Source organism: Gallus gallus, chromosome 2 (assembly GCF_016699485.2).
Source record: "Gallus gallus isolate bGalGal1 chromosome 2, bGalGal1.mat.broiler.GRCg7b, whole genome shotgun sequence".
Taxonomy (NCBI): domain Eukaryota; kingdom Metazoa; phylum Chordata; class Aves; order Galliformes; family Phasianidae; genus Gallus; species Gallus gallus.
In genome coordinates this window covers 75,028,474-75,050,129 of record NC_052533.1, presented here as the reverse complement: position 1 = coordinate 75,050,129, position 21,656 = coordinate 75,028,474, and the positions used below count along the sequence as shown (strand labels likewise).

At 41.2% G+C, this 21,656-nt stretch overlaps 1 protein-coding gene across 5 annotated transcripts in view; it reads left to right on the top strand.

Annotated features, from left to right (window-relative positions):
• The window catches only part of BASP1 (brain abundant membrane attached signal protein 1), a 50,514-nt gene that overhangs the window by 10,533 nt on the left and 18,325 nt on the right, over positions 1–21,656 (top strand). The gene's annotated exons all lie outside the window — the stretch shown is intronic.

Sequence of the window (21,656 nt, the reverse complement as noted above, 5' to 3'; positions counted from 1 at the left end):
CTAGCTTGCCTTGCCTGTCTTGTTTTGCAGAGGAACGAGACTTGTTTGATTCCTGTAGGACATTACACAAATTGCTGCAAGATCGCAATTAAGCTACATCAATGAGTTGCACAGTCTTCCAAAACACATATTCAGGGGAAATATTTGCTTTCATAATAGACAAAGCTCATCTGTCAAGTTGTGGCTTTGCTGGGCAACATACTGCATGGAGGTCAGTAGCTGGCCTGAGTTTCTTCCACAGAGATACCTTTCTTTGGATCCACTCCTCATTGCTGCAGATTTTCATTGTGCCTAGATAAAGTGTCACATCTATAAATAATAGAGACAACAACACAATTGCCATGCAAATTCATTATGAATGCCATCAAGATGAGTATCACGTTCAGGACAAATGAATTAATGATGGCAAATATATACACCTTTTTTTCTAAAGTATAGCTTTGATTTCAAGAACACTGCTTTTTTTGGGTTGGTTTGGTTGTGGTTTTTTTTTTTTTTTTTTTTTTTTTGAGTCATAGCAAATTTCTGCAGGAATTCCTGGTCCTGAAGTGCCTTTCCAATGCCTCTAGGACCTGGTTGCAGGACCACATTAGGCCCCTCATGGAATTATGGTGGTTCTGCTCCTGAACTGTAGCACCTCTTGCCTGTTCCGACTTGCTTGTCCAGAAACCTCTCCTGTGAGTAATCTCAGGGATTCCCCTAGGGAAGAAAGATCTCTGGCCAACTGAGTTGCCTTCTTAAAGCAAAAACATGAAATGAGGCTGTCCATTGAAGTTTTCTGTGCTGTCTTGCAAAGATAGTGGCTTTGGTCGGTCTGTGTCTTTGGGGCACACGTGATCTGAAGTACCGGCCATCGGCTGCTGCACTCACGATGAACATTGTCTCCCTACACTGGAAAGGAGACCAAATACCTAACTTAATTATTACAAATGCCCTGTTTCATCTTAATTAATCTAGTGATATGATTGTGCTTCCCCGATCTAATTAGCTAGGGAGACAGTTAAATATAACTGTGTCTCTCTGAACATTTAGCTATTCATGGTTAAATCTGCCCGCAGTTCCTAAGAGACTCTTTCCACAGCTGGGAATACCTCCTGGTTGCCCTTCATCTGAATGAAAAAATAGAGGGAGCTTATCTTAATTAATATGGGGGAATAAGTTTTTACCTTAAGAGCACACCTTGTAGCTTCCAGTCATCTTCAAATCTCTCATGAAGACAAGGAAGAATCTGTCTGTCCTACCACAGAGGACTGGGAAGTGATTGTGCTGTATGTAAGAAATGGGGCTACCAATGTTCGAACAGATAAACATGACTTCAGGCTGTGTGTGGAAAACATTTGTCCTTTGCTCTGTAACAGATGGAAGATGGTCAGTAACCTATATAAAAATGATAAAAATAATGTGAAATTAATAAATCATTGTAAAAATAATTTTCTGTGGAAACATTTCTAAGAAAGACTGCTCTGTAGCCACATGGTCAGAATAACCATAAAGAAGATATTCTCAACCAGTGATGGGCAAGAATACTTCATTTTGTGCTACATGTTTGCCACTAAAGTAAGAATAAATTGATTTGTCCCTTTCCTAAAATGGACAGTTAAGAGTTTCCTTTCATGTACTATGCACTGGACATTTAAACGTATTACTTGCATGGGTCATGTGCAAGATAAAATAGAGACACTATTCATATGGGTGCCCGCATAAACAACGTGAATGATCAGTGGAATCTGTGAAAGGAAAAATGAACAGTTTGGTTTTGAGCAATGTAAAGAAGAGGATAATTATTCTAAGACCAGGTAAGTATCATCAGCAAGACATCACTGCAGTGTAACTCACTGTGCCTTGGGGTAAGAAAGGGGATTGTTCACACTGCTTTTGAGGTCCCTGCCAGCACTACAGTTAGTGGGATGAGGCACACCAGGGATCTTTGGAGTGAGCTTGTGCTGGAGTGCAGGGAAATTAGTTCCGTTGAAAGGTCATTCCCAAATGTACCAATTTATTAGCAGTGGGTCTGAGCTCTCTTAAAATCATAGAATCATAGAGATCAAAAGATAAACTGCTAATATGACATGCACAAGTAGAGCTTTTCTAAAGCTGGTACAAAGAGATTTAATTTATTGACTCTGGACAGAACAGGCTGTTAGACAGATCTCTGTTGAGAACTTCTGACAGAATGCCTGAAATGTGCTGTACATTTGAGGCCACTCTTCAAATTGGGGCTGGGGTAAAAGAATGGGAGTAAAGCTTACAGAAGTTTCCAAGGCTTTTCAGTTCCTAAATTTTATTTCAAGACGATGATATGTAGTCATGTGGGTACACTTAAAACTTCTGCTGTGCAAGCCCAGAATGAAATGTAACTGCAGTTGAGAACGGCTGCAATGCAGACTGGTATTACACTAGTACATCCTTTGTTACTTAATCTATTGGCTGCAGAAATGTTTGTGGGGTTGTTCCACAGATGAGTGGAGGATCTAGCTGCGTAACAAAGGCTATACACACACTTTCACCACATGGCTGCTCAAACTTAATAGCATAATAACAATAGCTTTGAAGGTTAAGCCTGATATAAATTAGGCTCACTGCTAAAGAAATCCTTGATGTGTATACATAAATGGTTTTGAATAGACATAACGTTTAGCTGAACAAACACCTCTGCATTCTATTTGGTGTGCAGGTGGGCAGCTGCAGCTGAAGTTCCTGGATCAATACAGGGGCTGCCCATTCTGCAGCTATTTGGGACTGAGTTTGAAATGAGTCTGCCTTTTGTATCTGAGGGCAACCTGAGATTTGTTTAGTTCCCCTATGTGCTTACTTAAAATAGTGGTGCGCTCTTTAGAAGCAACTGCAGGATTTGTGTGTATGCTTCTGTCTGATGAATCAGACTCTTGGCTTTTTGCCCATATCTTGGTGTTACTAGAGATGAGGAAATGCTCACCTTTGGTCCTCTGCTAATTGCCAGACTGCTCAGCTCGGTATGGATTTTGAGCCACTCACAACAGTGTGCTGGCATCTCCGAGATGAATGTCTCATGGAGAGAGGCAAGTCTGGGAGCAGAGCTGGAGCTGAGGACTTGATTCCACTTCTTGTACTTGCCTTGTTGATTATGAAGCCCATCCTTTGATTGTGATTGAGTTCTGCTAATAAAGTTGGATCTGTGAGCTGCTGGAATTGCAAGTTAATTGGGATGGTTTGGGTGGCTAGCACTGGTTGGGACTGATGCTTTCATAGGACACAGCAACGCTCATGTCTGCGATAATAATACACAAGCATTTCCCAAAACATTAAATCAAAGCATTTTGTCATCTGCCTTTCTTCCTGAGTTCCTCTAAGAATAGTATTGATGTTGAAGACAAGTTTCATACTACCTGAAGAGGAAGAAGAATTATCTTCTTCATCTGCAGAAGTACAATTTTCATGTTGGGTAGATAGCTCAGAATAGAAAAGAAAAAGAAAGCCTTAGGTTAAGATTCTTTTAGCCAGAGCCAAAATCCCTGCTACTAGGTCTCACTAATATTAATAAGCTCATATAAATTGGCACAAAGGGCTGAGCAGACAGTTTTTTTTTTTTTTCTCTACATGAGAAACCAGCCTAGTAAAGACAGCATGAGGGAAGGGAGAATGGACTAGATGTCCATAGCAGGCCATCCTGCTATGTCAGGGGTTGGTACAGGGTTGGTAGAGGAGCACATTCTATTCTGTGGTGGGAAGTGCTCTCTTGCTTTTCTGCAGCAGAGCTCTGTGCAGGAGCTGCTGGATGAGAACAGTGGGCTAGGATGGTCATGGGGTTCTGCTGCTCAAGTTGGGTTGGAGGCAGCATACTGTTCTGGAGTTTGCTGTAGCTCAGGGATGAGCCTGCTGTGAGTAAAACTGCTCTTCAGTACAAGCAGTCAGTAAGCAAGGTGAAGCACTAAAAATGACCATATTGGAACCTAATTCAGGGAATATGCTCTAGAAAATAGGTTTTTTTTTTTTTTTTTTTTTTTTTTTTTATCTTCAAGTACTATGTGTATGCCAGTGTTTAAACTCCAGAGCTGGACTGGTTTGTTATAGAGAAATATCTGACATGTATAAAGCAGATATGGCTGGCTTAATTAGTGCACTTCTATGAAAACCTCTTCTACTTAAGAGACAGGCCAGTGAAAATAAACATGAACTTAAAAATCAACACTCATGTTTGTATTCCAGGACTGGAGTTTTCTTTTGAGACTACTATCTACCACAACAGAATTTTCTACTGTAATGTACTACCCTCAGTTCATAGAGGTTTGAGGTTTATGACCTAAAGTTTGCAGTAGCATAGAAATCCAATGGACAAATGAATGTTAATCAAAGAAAGGCACATATCTCGTGCCTGTTGGTAACACACCTTGAGGATGTGCTGCAGTAGAAAAACTTGTTGCAAAAGAAGTAGTGTGAACTACTTGAAATTTGGATATATTTTAGTAGATTTTGTAGATTCCCATGAAGCGCCACATCCTATGCATTTTTTTCACCAAATGAGAAGTGTAATACTGATAGGAGGAAGGTTTAAATTAAATCCTATCAGCACTTCCTTGCCAAGTGAAGAATGGCTTTGATTTTTTTTTTTTTAAGAGATTTTAATTAAAAAATCTGAGATTTGAACAGGATAATGGAACTGGCTGGGAGTCTTCCAGTGAAATGTTTTCTGCTGGAAAATTTTTAAATTCTTACAGCTCAGCTTCTGTAGGAATAATCATATATATCTAACTGATACAAAGGTCAGACTTACCCACTTTGGGCTAGTTAATCGTTTAACATATATGTAACCCACGTAGACAGCCAAGGTTCAAATTTTTGTTACTGATTCCAGCTGGTTGTTCAGACTTGTCTTCATGCAGCCAGTGAGCAGCACACTCAGCAGACTGTTGTCCAGTCTTGGTTGGGTCAGTCTGAGCCTCTGCTGATGAAACTGGCTGCTCCATGCTCTATAAACTACTGATTGGCAGGAGAACATCTGTGGTCTGAGATGTTGAATGCTGAGGTTCAGCCTGAAGCGGATAGAGAAAAGAGGTGAAATATCCATGCTTATAGACGAAGTGGTTCTCTATAAGCAGAGGGCTTAAACCTGTGACTATTTTTTGCCTGTCCAACTGCAAAAGATCATAAAAAAATGTCTCAAATGCTGATCTTTTGGGGGACTGGAGTGCTTTTTGCTATGTAGCTGTAGTGCTAAGCCAGTGTCTTTGTTTGAATTCATAAATATGCAGCCTTTCTGTTATTTTGCAGTGTTTGATTTGTAGGAGTTTCGAGGAAGATGTTCAAGTCCCCAGGTGCCAATTGAGTGCCTGGCACTCATCTTAACCAAGGAGCTGGTCCCACTACTTTATACTGGGACAAAACTCATAGGGTGGAAATTTGAAATATACGTTTCAAGCTGCGAGATTTTTTACTTAAACGAGATCTAATTCCATCTGTGCTGTTAGATGCTTCCAGCAGCTCCTCTGGGTGTCGTGCTGCGTGCTCCTCCACTCACTGTTTGCTGTTTCTGGCTGGGTTCCTTTGCTCCCAGCTGGTTGAGCGGGATCACCTCGGCCAGGGCTCAGCCAAGAGCCCGGCCAGCTGCAAGGGAAGTGAGTGGGCAGCCGGCCCGTCCCGCTGGAAGCAGCAAGCTGTTTGATTTGGCTTGGTTGTATCACCTAACTGCGTGTTCATCCCAAAGTTTTAATCATTTTTAATAACGTTCCACCAAGCATGTTTCTCATCTAAACCCACATTTTTAAGCGTATCCCTCTTATGAATAGAGCATGGAAACATCAAATAATGAGTCTTAAAAATTGCATAAACTTCTGCAAATTAAAAGCAATTGTGAAATTTTCCAGTAAAATGCCTTTTTGGTTTAAATTCCAATGAGTGAATTTCTGCATTGCCAGAGGTCTCAATCTGGCCAATGATCATTGTATGTCTAAGCTGACAGTGCAGTTCAGAAGTGAGTTAACTCTGGTCTGCAGTGACCATCTACATCTTACACATCAGTTTATGTTTTGTATAAAGTAGGACCAACTCAAGTCTTAAGCTTTAATTTATTTATTTGTTTGTTTGTTTGTTTAAAGTTATTTTGATTCAGGCAAAGCAAGCACTAACCCTTACAGTTTATATGGCAATTCTTTTGTTTACATTTGAGTTGAAACTAATGTGTAAAACTCAGGTGTGAGTAGTGTGGTAGTGGTGAGAATAATAAATGCCTGAGAACACCTGACACTTCTGGACTTGGGCAGGAGCCAAACCTCTGGAGGTATATTGCGATCCTGGCACTGTAGGAGAGCTACAGGAGGCTCACTAAATTCTTGCTTTAATGTTGTCTTTTGATTCATGTATTAAAAGTAGTGAGTAGGTTGTAATGATAAAACCATCACATCAGGCTGACAACTTGGGTTCGTACTTTCAAGTGTTTCTTAATGCTTGTTTAACGCTGACGAGGGGGAGTTAGGGGGATTTCCACCAGTTTTAATCAAGGGGACTAAAAAATTAATACTTTATACATATTTATAATCCCTTCAAAGGATCCACTTATAGCTTGCTTCACAAGATAGAGGGTTATTTAGTTCAACCGTTTCATCTGTAGTTTCTGATGCCCACTACAAACCAGGTCACTGAGACTACAGATTACACTCCTCGATAGAATTAGAGCAGCAAGGCAGAAATTGAACTGTGCTGCACATAGCAAATTGCTACACTGGTGCTGGGGCAGGAAACCCTTGACATTGTAAATGGGAACTTAGCACTGTTTATGAAATGTCGTATCCTGAAGATGGCTTGCTCAGCATAATTTATGAATGCGTGTAGTTTTCTCACTTAGCTCACTTCAGTGATGGCCATAAAACTGAGCTTCAGTTTGTGCACATTTTTGGAGTGATGTCTGCCGTGTCAGCCATTTGGCTGCAGGAGAGCTGTAACACTTAATGGGCGGAGGCGAGTCAGCTCTGTTGGCCAAACACGAGACTGTTTGTCAGGGCCGTGAGGGAAGCGCGCTGCTCTTGTGTAAATCTCTGTTTTACGAGGAGAGCCTAGCTACTATATTAACTTTTCATACAGTATTCTGTCAGGTAATTCCTGCTTGCTAAAATTCCTCAAGAATTGTTTTCCGCCATGTTCTGAGGCAATATGACAGGATTATTGATGGGATTTTTGAGAAACTAACTGCAAGTGCATTTCTTTCCCAGTTTTATCCTGAAATGGAGAACTGTTGGACCTGTCCTAGTCCATCAGATCTACAGCTCTGGACCAACACCTTTCTGTTGGCTTATGCAGCAGCAGCCATAAACGTGGGGATATGCATGTAGCATGTTTGGTAGTTTTACAAGTTGCAGAGTTTCTGGCAGAACCACAGCTGTGTTCATGTGGAAGCTCTGTGCGAGCTAATTTTATCCTTCTGAGAATGTTTAACAGCCCCTTGTAGAATTTCACATGCATTTTACCAGGCTACTTCCTCTAATGTGGGCACCAACGCAATAGCCTGCTTTGTGCCCCCTAATTCTGCTTTGCAACTAGCTATCTCAGTACTAATTCCAATGTTGCATTGCCTGGAGTATTAAGTATCCTTCTTCCATTTTTTAAATTGAATTAGATTTAATAAAGACAACATTTTAGAAAGCAGTATTAAATATATGAGTTTCATTATAAAGCTTAGGTTTTGTGCATATGACTCTTCAGAAATGCTTGTAAAATCTAACAGTTCCTCTTACCTTTGGCTGTAGGTAATTGAATAGATACAATTGCAACATGGAAACAGGAGAGATGACAGCAACCGTGGAGATCCCCCTAATTTGCTTTTGCACGCTCCTACAAATAAGTGACATTACAGGGAGTGAATCTATCATGCAAATGTGAACAGGCCTGATGTCAGCCCCTCAGCACCAACAGGCAGTATAAACTCCGTTTATAGCAAAACAATGTTTCCTCTGTTACAGGGAACAGGGCTCTGACCTCCATTTTCTACTAGTTTTACATCCGTAAAACAAACTCACATTGAACAAAGGAACTTAAGCTTGTAAAAAATGTGATGTAACTTATATGCCAAGTACAAGGCTCAGCATATCATCCCTGGAATGAATGCCAAAGGCCATCAGGAGAACAGGTTGACAGAAGCATTTGTTTGTAAGCAGTATTTTGGGGCAAAGTTGGGGCTCACAAAGTTTTGAGGCCCAAGGCAGTGCCACGAGCATCTTGGTGAGAGAGCTAAACCCAGTGAGATGTAGGAGTGCCCCAGCTTCTCACTTAATGCAGGTTTGGTTGAAAACCCCTTCATTAAAAGGGCTCAGAGGGCTCTAGTGTCTATGAAGGTTGCTGCCTCTGAGAAGAAGAAAGGTACCTCTTTGAGAAGAACTTCTTGAGATGAGGAAGAAACTATATTCACTTTGAGCTGAAACTCAGATGCTATTGATATCTAATCACTACAGTAATCCAATCTGAATGTTAACAGTCCCCTGTGCTTTTTTGCAAGGACAAACATTTCTTTCTAAATCTCAACAAAGCAAGCTTCTAATGTGGGTCAAATGGAAATCGTGTTTATTAAGAAGCTGCTAAAGACAACTGCATTTTTAATTTCAATAGAAGAGTCTTCTCTGTGACCCTTGAAGGCATGCCAGTGAACTCTTCCAGCACATGCCTCACTAAACAACAAATGGATCACTGAGTTGCTCTAACCAGGATTGATGTGGCCACCCAATTAGAGGGATGTAAAGAGCGGTCCCTTGAAATTCTGGCTTCATTTGAGTTGCTCTGCAATTTTCACAGTCTAGTACTAAAGCATTGCTTCATGAGTATCGTTGGCCTCAACAACCGGCTTGTGTGCATTGTCCTAGCTCACAAGTACAAATTTTGTACAAATATTTCTCCTAGGAGGCATTATCAATAAAATGAAAAAACAAACAAAGAAACAAAACCCACCAACTCAACAAACATTAATATGAATAAGAAAGTCAATTCAGTCATGCTGATTGAGGACTTCTCCAAACCTAGCCCTGCTACAAGCAGATTGAGAAGACTCTTTAAACGCCTGCTTTCATGGGCTAACATTTTCTCACTTCTACTTGGGTTTAATTTCTTCATGTCTAAAATATGTACAGACTGGGGAGGTGAGAAGGTGTAATGCACCTTGTTCAGTGAAATTAATGCAACTCGTCAGATGGAGGAATGCATGGAAAATTCATTAAGTATTTTGAGACCGTTTCCTTTTCTCTCTTGGAACAATGTTTCTAGTTTCCACTTTAACTGTACATGGAACTTGTGCTGCTTCAGAAATAATTTCCTCATGGCATTTTAAAAGAAAACTAAAAATTAGGCCATGTTCTCACTGTCTAGACTATTTATGTTTCCAGGCAGGTAGTCCAGTTGCTTGCATAGAGCAGCATGAAGTAGCCAAACGAGGGACAACATGCAGATCAACAATAAAGCAAAGATCAGCATATGCTTTGTTTTTCAACCAGCTGTTGCTTCAAAAATTGTGGAGCTCTTCAAGACTTCAGAGGGTGCCCTGCAGGTAATACTAAAGGCTCACTCTGATAACGTGTGGTGGCAATTTGAAATTCCTTGACCACGCTTCCAGGAAAACTGTATCATGTTATTATGTTTTGAGATGGTTTGATATTGGCAAGTGAAATTTTATTTCTTAGAAAACAAATGAAACACTGAATCATGAAAGAAATTGCCTAGGCCAAGCAATAAATCTTTACAAAACAGCCAATTGAGATATTCAGCCTATTCTTACAGAGGGTACTCTAACCCCCCCCCATCTTGCTGCTTCTTATCTCTGCAGTGTGATGTGAGTCTGAATGGGGAATTTGATTTAACTGTGGCTCATAACTATTTGCGTTCAACAACAATCATATGTCTGGGTTGTATGGCATTTTGAAGCCTATTCATTGTGAATGAATGTCCTTATACCTCATAATAAAGAGTTAGCATGGTCCAATACATGTAAAAGAAGATTCTGCTCAGTTCTGTACATTTTTTAAAAATTAAGCATTTGGTGCTACCGTTCTTGTTGAATAGCTTAACAAACTATGTTAAAAGCCTAATTTAAAAACCTTGACTTACTGTGGTGATGGAGAAAGCCAAACTCATCAGTGTTCGTAATTGCCCGCTGAGGATAATTAGCTGACCATACTTGGGCATGGTTATCATACCTCAGATGCCATAGAGATTAAAACAATCTGAGGATTTATTTGAAGCAAAGTAAAATGAGAAGTGTGAGTTAGAAACAGACTGTGTAAGTCATTGCAATCTCTCCTTGTATAATAGGAATTCAAATATATCATGTGTACAGTGCCACGCATGATATTTCGAAAAGCAGTAGATATTGAAGATTGATTTAAGCCACATTTACTGGAGCCAGTAACTCCAAACCCAAATTTGTCCTTTAGCCAGGGAATATTCTTAGCTCATCTTTAGCCAATTCTTGATTTTTCTTACCCAGCATGACTTTATTTTATTAATAGATCCCCTGTGTTGGGGATGATTTGATCTCTTACTCTCACTGTTTATGTAATTGAGTCACTGACCCATTGTGGAAATTCAGTAGCATGCAGCTGTGATATGGAGTGTATGTGCCTTGTGTCACTGGCCTTCGTGTCCATAAACTGAAAAGCTGCTGCCTGGCCATGATGCTGCTTGCCAAATCCGCCTGTTGCCAAGACCTTGGGAACATAAAATAATTGTCATGTTTTCTTAAAATTTAAGCTTTTTTGTGTGTGTTTGTGCGTGCGTGCGTGCATGTGTATGTTTGTTAGGCTTTCCCATTAGAGTGGGAAAAAGAAAGGCACAGTAAAACATTCTGGAATGACTTCAAAAAATATCCCGCTGCAGCAGTGACCGAGATCTCCATCTTTAAAGTAACTGTAATAGAGTTAAATACAGGAGTGAATGGAAAAGCAGATGAACCCTGCTCCTGTATTTAATCCATTCACCTCTTCCAGTATGTTCTATTTTTTGTAGCACTGGGGACTGTTTCACCTCTGCCCTTCTTGGGCAGCTGCTTTGGGGCAGAACCAACATAATGGGCAATTATTTGTTAGCTCTGATTACAGAATGCTCAAGTAATGAGAAAGGAAAAGCACTGATGAGGTAGATTTAGTAGAGAGAATATTGTGGATTTTCGTGTGCATGTGTTGTTTGGTTGTTTTTAAACTGGAGAATTCTTTAATTGTTGAACAGAGTTCAGTGTCAGACCCAATGTAGCTGTCTCTGAGCCCTCCTGAATTCTGATTCAGCCTTTGTCAGCCCCCTAGGAAGCAGGATGCAGTGCAGACACTTAATCTACTTCGTTATGGAGACTGAAACAAGGACTGAAATCTTGCTGTATGAATTCAGGAATGTTGTGCTGCCATGAACAATCTCCTTTTATCTTCCTCCTCCCATCCCCTTACTCCCTAAACCCCAAACTAAAATCAAGTAGCAGACATCATTTTCCAGCCAGGAGCTCTCAGCTCAGCACATCTTCTCCCCTAGTCCCCTGTAGGCTGATATCTCCTTGTCTGGCACTGCACTTCTGTGTTCCTGCTCAGAGGACGTTGTCCTTGTAGTTTGGCACTGACTGTCCTACCCCTTATCGCAGTAATGGGCTCCAACTAAGACATACAGAGCTCTCTCTAGTTAATTATTGGCACAGACACCTCTGCTATCCAGCACATCCCTTGGGTAGTTTCTTCACTCTTCCCCTGAATCCTTGTCTTTGGGATGCAGGAATTTTCTTGCAGCGATTTTCCATCCCAGCTCTACTTCTTGCACTACCCTGTGCCGCAGGTAGTCCCATTCCCTGCCTCACCACTTGCTCCCTATCACCCTCAGCTGCTCTTTTCTCTCTCCCTGAGCTCGTTATTGGCTGAGCACAGCTCAGGTGAGACCCTGCCAGTGTTGCCAGCCCTCATGGAAATATAGCTCCAACAGACATAGCAAAGCATGCCAAAGCCTTCTGCCAGGGCAGAGGATAGTTTGTTCTGGCATGCTATCTGTCCCACAGTCTGCCAGCTGGCTCCAGTACTTTTATGCGCTTGTAGTATCTCCAAATATACTGGTCTTTCCTTGCTTTGGGTTTATTTTAAATTGTTGCTTATATAGCCTAAGTTTTATTGCATCAGTTTTTCCACTGAGGGACACAGGAATGAATGGAACCCAGTAGGCATGCACTGAGTGCTGAAACATCCTTGAGCATGCAGCTCCTTTTGTTCATTAACCATTAGCCACTTCTTCGTTTGCATTTAGATGAAATTCTCTGATGGGTTAAGAAATTCTTTGAGACAGTTCACACCCATCCCCAACCAGACTGTTAGGTCCCCTGCAAGTGGACACCTCAAAGCAGAAATCTCACTTCTCTAGATTACCTCGTTTGGTGTAGGCATCATTTAACATTAACATTTTAACTGCCAAATTCTTACATTTAAATTCTTAGAAATTTTCTCAACACTTCATACTTTGGAAAGTAAGTAATTTAGGTGTGTCAAATGGAAGGTACATCCCTAAATGAAGTTTCATGGGCCTGCAGGGAGAGTTGAATTTGCTTGATCCTGCTTTGCTGTGTGACACTTCTAGGCTTTTACCTTCCAAATACTGATGAAACCGTTGAAAGTGTCACCTCCTGGCCATGTGCAAATCTGTTGTTAACTTCTCCCAGTGTCATTTCTTAACATATTTTTTGCTCCCAAATGGACATTTTTAATCATCATGTTGGCATCTTCTCATTCAGAAGACATCTTTAGAAATGAATGACCTCATCCACACTGGGAACTTCTATTTTCCTTCTCATTCCTAATCACCTCACCACTGTTAGTGCTGAGTAATAACGAGTTTCCCCACAGTTGCTTAAGACCTCTTGCTGTAAGCGGCTTCAAGTTGGATCCTTTTGACTCTTTAAGGACTTTTTATTCTATTCTATTGGTGCACACAAACATAAGAATTAAAAAACCAGACCAAAATAAAGTCTTCTTGGTCACTATGGCATGGCTGATTCCTTCAAAATAGTATTAAATATTGTCCACATCACTGCTGTACTTTGTTACTTTACTTTTCTTTATTGAACATACAGGAAAGCTGAATTACGTAAAATTGCAAATTTCTTCTAAACGACTGAGCACCTACTGGGATAAATATTGCTGGCATGGTCTTCCATGCTCCACCTTTTGTTTGCAGGTTCCTTACCAAAATACTAGACTATTCTCTTGCTGAGTGCTAATTTAATGGATGGGTGCAGGTCACCTGCTCTTTATACCTGAATCTTTGCTATCACCTATCATTTAGGAAGAAGTTTTTCACACAGAGGGTGGTGACACACTGGAACAGGTTGCCGAGGAGGTTGTGGACACTCCATTCCTGGAGGCATTCAAGGCCAGGCTGGATGTGGCTCTGGGCAGCCTGGTCTGGTGGTTGGTGACCCTGCACATAGCAGGGGGTTGAAACTCGATGATCATTGTGGTCCTTTTCAATCCAGACCATTCTATGATTCTATGATTTTTGACACAGTTATCAGAAGATGACAGTTGCTTGCTTGAAAAGCTCTGGAATGTTCCTTCCATAATGCTGTGGCACTGATGTCACTGAAAGCAAAACGCTCTCTTTCTCTTGGCTTTGGGAGCTTAAAGCAAGTTGATGCATTTCTTATAATAAATACAGAATGGAAATCATAAGGTTGGCTCTGTCTGAAGGTGTTGCATGCTCTCTCTGCGATTGATGTGCTAAGTCAACGTTATTGAAACGAACACCTATAGCATCACTATAGCAGAACTGCTTATGCTGAATGCAGCAGAAAGCAACATTCAGGTGGGTGGGAGGAGGTCTGCGTCAAGTTGTGGCAGGGATCACAGTGTAAAATTTAAGGAGTAGGTTTAATGAAGAATGGAGGGAATGTAATCTTGGATAAGGTTTATTATGCACGGGACTGGTGTGCATACAATAGTGACTGTTTATTTTAAGTTCCTTGAATTTAGAGGATATCTTTTTTTTTTTTAATATAGTTCATATTTCACAAAAACAGTCATCTTGGAAATGCTGAGTTTTGAGGACTCATTGCTTACGATCTATTCCCCATTGTTAGCCTTCAGCCTACTTTTCTGGCACTAGAATCCAATTCGCCAAGCTGATTTCCATCTCTCTTTCAGGAAGAAATAATAATGACACTCCTTTCTCTTAACATGCCTGGGGCAATCCCACATCAAATCATTTTCCAGCTTTGTACTTCATTTTCACAGAGTTCCTCAATACAACTGAAATAATTGGGCTCCTTTGGAATCTGTATCTTTATCTGGCTGCAATGGCCAGCATGCAAGGAGGAAGCCTACGTTTCTCTGGAGCCATGATTTGTTTTCTACCATATGGGGACTAGTCATTTCAAAGTGTTTTTCAGTTAAATAGGGGAAACTCAATGCAGATGAGGTAGAGGGGCAGTTTCTGGTAATGCTTTGTGGCCAGTCTCACTGCATAGCCACAGCTTGAAGAAAAGCTACTCCTGCTCTCCCGGTTCATTCATTCCTACCAGCACTGATGCAAAAATCTATGTGAGAACCCATTTGTGCTTGGTGCTGGAAGCATTCCCTCTGAATTCGCATTTTTCCTTGCTTAGGCCTGTACCAAACTTGTTTAATGTGGTCCTGGTATGCAGGTGGAATCTCACGTGTTTAATGGTACAGTTTTTGATGATCTTGTACTCTTTTTTCTTCTGGTCTCAGAACTGCTACTGGTAGGGCTATGGCAAACATTTCTGGGCAGCCTTTATGAAGCATTTTCTGGTTCTGTTTGAAATTGCAGCAGTGCATGCTTTTGTCTGCAGCCTGTCTGCTGTTTTGCTCTTCAATTATTCAGAGCCTGCAGTCACCTGAAATGTGCAGATGATGGAATCATAGCATCATTAAGGTTGGAGAAGACCTCTAACTAAGATCAAGTTCAACCATCAACCCTTCACCACCATGCCCACTAAACCATGCCTCTCAGTGCCATGTCCAGCCTTTCCTTGAACACCTCCAGGGACGGTGACTTCACCACCTCCCAGGGCAGCCTGTGCCAATACCTCACCAATCTTATATGGATATGAAGGACCCTGGCAGTGCAACCTGATAGATCATCTCAGAGGTTTAAATATGTTCTGCAGCCGTACTTCAGAGGCAGTGCAACCCCAAGTTGAATGATGATTTATGAGAGTGTTATTTTGTTAGATTGTCCAGAGCTGAGGCTGAATTTTTTTTTTAGATAAAAAATAGGTGATTTTCAAATTTGCCTTAGTTATTTTAATACAGATGAAATATCAACCTGAGCTTTTCTCACTCTCCCAGCATTGCATGAACCATATCAACTCTACTTTGCTTCCACTTTTCAGCTAGCTTGTGTCTATATTCAGCTACGTGTGTGAAAACTTGTGAAGTTACAGTAGTTTCATTTCCTGCACCATTTCAGCTCTCCCTGGCTGGTGTGTGGTGTGTGCACATGCTCTGCCTGGTGCCGTGTTGTGAAATTTTCCTCTTGCAATAGCTATGTCCTGGGGAGCAGGAAAGACATGTTTCAGTTACAGGAGGGGATGGGAAAGAAACAAACTGCTCTCTAAAGTGATCATTTTTCATTATCTGAGTAGTCACATTCTTCTCTGAAACAAAAAGTGAAACCTGGACTGTGCTTGTGGTTTTTTCCCACTTATTTTTAGTAGAAAACTGTTGACTAATGACACTTGCTGCAGGAGTACCTCTCCATACATGCTACTTGTGCTGTGCCTCTCCTGGACAGGAAGAAAAAAATACCACTACTGACTGAACGTCTGTGCAAGCCTTAGAAATTCTGAACAGGCAGAGGAAGACAGGGTCTGGAATAACAGTCCTCTGCAGTATTTACTTGAGCCTTCCTTCTGTCCACACAAGCCAAAATTAGCAATGTCAGTATAAATGTTGGGTAGTTATGCCACACAAGGATTTATGAGCTTGCATAAACATCTTGTTATTAAAACTTTAAATATTTACGCTGAGATGCAGCTGCCTTCTGGACTCCTATGAGAATATTTCTGAGCACTAGGGTTGGTTGTTTTTTTTTTAATACAGAATATTCTAGGGTTGGCTTTTTAGCATAGAGCTGCACCCCACCGGTTTTCTAATCAACGGTTCCAGATTAATTTACAACCTTAAGTGTTGCTTAATCCTTTTATAGTTCAAGTGAAGACTGACCATTTGAGTAATCCACGTAGCTTTGAGAATGAGCAGTTTTAAGTAGGACACTGAGAAAAAAAAAATAAATGAAGTAGAGCTCAGAGCACTGACTTCTGTTGGTATCTCCATGTTTGGATTCTGTAATGGCAGGGCATAGTTCTGTTCTGGGCACTCAGGAAATCAAGGCTTGTGCTGACTGTTGCTCCTGAGGGCCAGCATAAATCCCAGAGTGAGACTTCTTTTGTTTTTTTGGTGAGACGTGAATTGGGGCATTAAGACAGAAATCATTCTAGTGGGTTAAACTTTAAACTCTCTTCTGTTTAGCAGCATATACATGTAATAAAACATGCCCTTGGGTTGCCAAACATTATCCAGTTGGCAATTACATGGCAAACAACATGCTGAAGATTAAAATGCTCTGTGATCTAGACAGCGCTTTCTGTGCTTGATGCAATGTTTCCCTTTTAATTATGTAGGGAACTAGCACACAGCTAAGCAGCGGCAAATAATTGCCATGAAAATTTGCAGATTTTCTGAGTAGAGGCATTACTTCAAAGTAGCAGCGAGGTAGACATGGAGGGAGGTAGGAGGCAAGAAACAGGCGCGTATAACAGATGGGAGAATCGGCTTACACATGAACAGGCACTGCGCTTGAATCCAGCATGACCTGGAGGAGCTGCAGTCTGCCAAACATCACCCAACGAGCAGCACAGTGACAGTTTGCTTTTTAGCAAAACAGTAACGGCTCCCACTCAGTGTGGACAGGGAGGACACGGAATGGGGCAATACATCTATGCCAGGGGAGCAAGCTCCATCTCCAGTCATCTGTTCCATTATCTGTTCATTTTAATACTTTAAGCATAGTTTTATTTCATTCAAAGAACAAGCCAGCCTGATTTTTTTCCCTCTTTTAGAAGTTTGGAAGGAGGTAACAGAAGAAGTAATAACTTAGGAATTCTACAGTGAACATGAACGTTGGCTCTCTGTTGCTGTAGCTACATCATCCATCTCAACATACAGTAGCTATGGGAACAGAGCTATTCGACATTGCAGAAGGAATGCAAACCTTTCACCCCTGACTTGCCATTTGTCAGAGACCTTTTCTCAGAAGTCTTAACATAATTTCCTTTCTGGTCTTAGCTTTTTCAAGGCTCTAACCATGGCATTTCCCTCCTACAGAGATCTCGGTCTCAAGGCAAACAGGTCTCTTTTCTCCATATACTCAAAGACTTTCTATCAAATTCTACTTTGTTGTCATAGTTCTGTGCGTGGCCGTTCTCTTAGGTTTTCTTCCTCCTTGACTGAGTCAGGACACAGAGTAAAACACTAAGGTAGAAAACAAAGGAAATGAAATGGAACGTAGTGTAGCCTCTCTAGCATCACAAACAGCTTCACTGCTCAGGACACACCAGTGCTGGGGCAGCTTAGTTGCAGAATCCCATACACGATGCAAGCATGAGCACTTTGTTTAACATGGATCTCAGGTGATATGGTGATGGAAAGCAGTTTTAAAAAGCTTGATTAACTCACTTAGTAAAAGGAACAGAAACAATGAAGCTCTTGTGTTGCTATGTTCAGAAAACATAGCTGCAAGAAAAGGAGGGAATTAAGTAACTGGTCCAAGAAGGTGCTTTGTGACAAGGGATGTTCACACTCAGCAGAACCTGTATACGTATATATACATATAAATATGTCTATATGTATGTATACAAATACTTAATGATAATGTACGCTGAATACAGATACAAATGAAAATTATAGCTGTTTAGTTCTCCTTTCCGCATGACATCCTGACATATGCTTCAAAATTCCTGTCCTTTTCTGGTAGGAGGATTGGCAATTTTTTTATTTTTTATTTTTTATTTTTTTTTAATTCTACGTTGTGAGAGTAGAATATAGCTGAGTTTGAATCTCAAGAATTTGATCCAGGCTTACCATTTTTGGCTAGAAGTCAAGCCAGTAACATCCTAGTTCCTAGGAGATGAATTAAAATAAATCACCCATGAAGCCCGATTCTGTTTCTTGCTTCTATCTATTCTACTGTGAATAAGACTTCTTATTAAAAATCACCATGGATACATGATCCTTGTAATCCTGTGAGTTTTATTCTGATTGTCTGCTTAGCTGCAGAAAGTTAACCGATACAGTGCCCAAACTTGGAGAAATTGTTATGGAGGTAAAAATGAGATTGCTATCTTCAAAGCGTTGGGAGAGGAAGAGAAAAAGTGTGCTTATGAGATCTCAAGTGCTCTGTCAGAAACTGGATAACAAGTTGGCATCAAGGTAGAATAAGATATTTGGACTGGTGCCATTGGTTTTCATACTTGCAAGACTGGGGGGTCTCTCTTGAGAGGTATGAAATTGCTGTACAGTTTTGCAGATTTCCTCCTATTCTTCCTCCCCTCAGAGTACTGAGCAGAGATGGCTGTTCTGCTTCAAATTAAGTTTAATTGCACTGTCTCTCTGTGGAAAAATATCTGTTTTTACAGAATTTTCCATCTGGATCCATGTGTTGTCCAGGGGACCCCACGGCTGTGGGAAGAGAGAAGGCTGCCTTGCACATGCTTGCTGAAGGACAGATTAGGCTGCAGGAGATCCAAAGTCCAAAGCGTTTGTTCAGATAGAGTTTTTGTATTCTTCCCCCTGAGCTGGACAAGGCAGGGACTTGAAACCAAACCTCACGTTTCACACGGTGCTGCCTTCTCAGACCCCTCAGCAGTGGCTGTGGCAAGAATTGCTGCTTCTCTCCCTAAGTTCCACAGCAAAGAATTGTAGAATGATAGAATATCCTGAGTTGGAAGAGACCCATAAGGATCACTGAGTCCAGCTTCTGGCTCTACACAGGACCACCCAAAAGTCAAACCATAATAAGCACACCTTTTAATCAAGCACAGCTGTTTTGACCCAGTCCCCCTGTGGCAGACAGTGGGGCAGTGGGTTGCTTTCTCCTCAGTGAGATCTGCAGTGCTTGGGGGCATTTTGCAATAGTAGAGGGAAAAAAGCCCAGTCTGAAAACTTGCTTAAGTGTCTTTGGAAAGGGTAGAGAAAGAGTTCAGAAGCAATTGCCATAGTGCTGAGCTTTTTCACAGAGGGCTGTGCATACCTCAACAAAAGCCTTTATTCAACAACTAGCATCCATGCTCTGATTTGTATCAGCATGTCCTTACAGTGACAACATGAATGTAGTCGCTGCTTTTCAACTGTTTATAAGCATGGATTTGACCCTCTGAAACTTGGTGGCATTCAGTACTTCGGGTGCCTCAGATTCTGTTGAGTGCATCTCCTGGGCTGCCTACTGCCTGGCTGTACGTATTCAGTGATCAGAAAGGAGGGATGAAAACAGACAGTCTTCACTTAAGTAACCAGAGACACCTTTTGTACAGGCGTGTACCACTGCCACCACCATTTACTGATATGAGCTTTTAGTAGAAGGTAGCACAAATGACTGATGTTGTGTGTGTCCTTCCTGGGTTTCTCCTCAGCAGCGCAGATGGGGTATCATTATGAGCATCTCCATGGAAAAGACTGGATTAAAAATGACTTCTGGTATTGTTTAACATACTGCAGCAAATGCTGCATAGATCTGTAAATCAAGACATTTGTTCTTCATTTTCAGCAGTGCCCTTTCCCTGAACTCTTTTAATGAGGCTGAGTTGTAAGATGTTTGTATGTTATCCAGCTGGACTGGGCTTGCGATGCTCGAACTCTGGCTCTTACTACTTTCTTGTTTTAAAACATTCTGTGTCAATGGATGGTGGCAGCTATACTCTTAAAGCAGCCTTGTTTCATACAATACCACTCTAATGTTGCAAGCAGCGTAGTAGACAGGAAAATGCCTAAGCCTGGGAGTGTTTTGGAATTTCTTTGTTACTGGAGTCCTTGACAGCTGTGTTTCATAAAAATGAAGGGGCACTGAAAGTACAGCTCATACATAAAAGGTAATGTATGAGCCAAAATGGCACACACAGCAAAATGTGACAGTGAAGAACAGAAGACTGCGTGCTTTATTATACTTGTTTGTCCAGTATCAGATCTCACAGGAAACATGCCCAGAAATCAGTTCCAGCCTATAAATGCAGTTTATGCAGTTCCAGCAATATAAACAGTTACAAAAGTAGTTACAGAGTCGTAGATCATCACTCTAATTTCAGATCTCTAAGGTAAAAAATAGAAAAAAATTTTTAAAAACCCAACACATTTTCATTTGCTTAGTAACTAACATCCATATTTTCTAACTGCTCTAGATGAAACTCAAGGTGTGAATTTTTTAAAGCTCTTTAATAATTTAATGCCCCTTTTCCACTGAAGGTAGCGGCCAATGTAGGTGGTTCAGACTGTTAGGTCAGCTATACATCTTGACCCAATGACTCTGAATGGCTGTTTACAAAGGATGAGTTAAGTATGTTACCTTTTTTTGTACCCTTTCCTGTTAAATTTAATCTGAAGCTTTGCATAGGCTTCATCTCACTCATTCAGACTGTGCCTGACTGCAGTGATGCTGGGCCCTTGGAGCAAGCCAGCACTGGCTGGAGAGAGGGGGATCAGTTCTGTTGTTTGTGTGCTGCTTTGCAGCTTGGTCAGTGTTTTGCTGATGCTGCACACTTCTTATCAGGGCCAGGAGAACATCTTACATCTGTGCACAACACCCAGCATCATGAGACATTAGGTGGCTTGCATCAGTGGGTGGGGAGGACTTGTTGCGTGCAAGGGCCCCATGAATGGAGAGATCAAGTCTGGTCTCGTGACAGCATATTCTTACTTGTTTTGAACAAAGAGAAGGACAGATTTCCTATATATCCTTTTATTAAGTTTTCTGCCTTCTCTTCCCCTCCAGCAAAGTGTAAAAGCGAACCTCCTCCTTATGTGTGTTTTCATCTAGAAACTCTAGATTCATTTGTGGGGTCTTTTGTTTGCTGCAAGGAGAAAGGGAAAATGATGCTAACTCTTGCCAGGAAAAGAAAAACAGGGCACTTCATACACTCAACTTGCACAGGAAAGCTTGGGCTGAGGTGCTGTCATGGCAGTAAACAGCTAAGCAGCAGTATGGACCATGCTGACCTTGTACTGAAGTTGCTTGGAACAGGATAACTTAGTTTCTGTTTGTAACGATCCACGCTACCCTGCTCACTGGAATAATTTCAGTGAGGATATTCCTTCCATAAGGAACACAGTAAAACGCAGTGAAAACCAAATGGGAGGGAATGATCTGCCGTGCAGGAGGAGCAGATGAGAGACATCCTTTTTTCAGAAACGTTCTGAAGGGAAAGAGTTACCCTGTAGTCCTTTCCCTTTCTCTTCTAAACACTGGCGGACATAAATGAGGTTTTCATTTTTTTAACATGTACAGATTGACTTTAAAAATAATCAACAGCATCTTAAAATGACTGCTAATCCGGGAGGCTGCAAAGACGGCTACCGTTTGTCAGACGCTTACACCACATCTGAATAATCAAAAAAGCATAAGGACCAACTTAGTAACCTTTTCCTGGCATTCCTTATTACACTTTTGCTGTTAGGGTGTGC